Source organism: Triticum dicoccoides, chromosome 4A, assembly GCF_002162155.2.
Source record: "Triticum dicoccoides isolate Atlit2015 ecotype Zavitan chromosome 4A, WEW_v2.0, whole genome shotgun sequence".
NCBI classification, from domain to species: domain Eukaryota; kingdom Viridiplantae; phylum Streptophyta; class Magnoliopsida; order Poales; family Poaceae; genus Triticum; species Triticum dicoccoides.
Genome location: NC_041386.1, coordinates 528,565,164 through 528,565,753, shown reverse-complemented (window position 1 = coordinate 528,565,753; position 590 = coordinate 528,565,164). Strand labels below are relative to the sequence as shown.

The 590-nt window shown below is 43.9% G+C and overlaps 1 protein-coding gene across 1 annotated transcript in view; it reads right to left on the bottom strand.

Annotated features, from left to right (window-relative positions):
• LOC119283601 (disease resistance protein RGA5-like) overlaps positions 1 to 590 on the bottom strand; it is a 29,339-nt gene that overhangs the window by 12,062 nt on the left and 16,687 nt on the right. The window lies entirely within an intron of this gene.

Here is a 590-nt window from a genome sequence, read left to right as displayed (position 1 = left end):
TCTTGAGCCATACCTCAAGTCTATTCACGTGTTGACTTCTTGTGTCACACGTGAGAAGGGTGTTGAAGTGTATATGTGCATTGTCTAGCCCTTTACATCAGTTCGGACTTTTGGTTGCGTTGGCTAGTGCATGAAGCTTAACAACAAATACATGCTTGAAATGGTGTTGTATGACTGAGGCATGTTGGCTTGACAATTCTTCTTCTTTTAGTGATCTCTTAAACACCATCTACCAAGTTTTACCTTTTAGTGATCGAGACCGAGAGGGCGAGAGATGGATGAGTTGTGGTGGTCTAGAAAAACTAAACCTAGGCAGTTGTACCATGTTAAAGGAGCAACTTACCTATATTGCAAAGCCCAAGGGGCAAATATATAGTACAGGAGACTAAGGGCATCTCCAACGCTGACTCGCAAACCGGACACCGCATCCGTTCGCGAATACGGGGGACCGGTCCAAGGGCACGGATGTGAGAGCCGGCCATACAACGCTATCGGCATGCATTTGAACTAACCGAACAAAATTCATGCAAATCAAATGATACACATACAAATTGGAGCACATTCATTACATTTCGCACAGTTTTCATTAA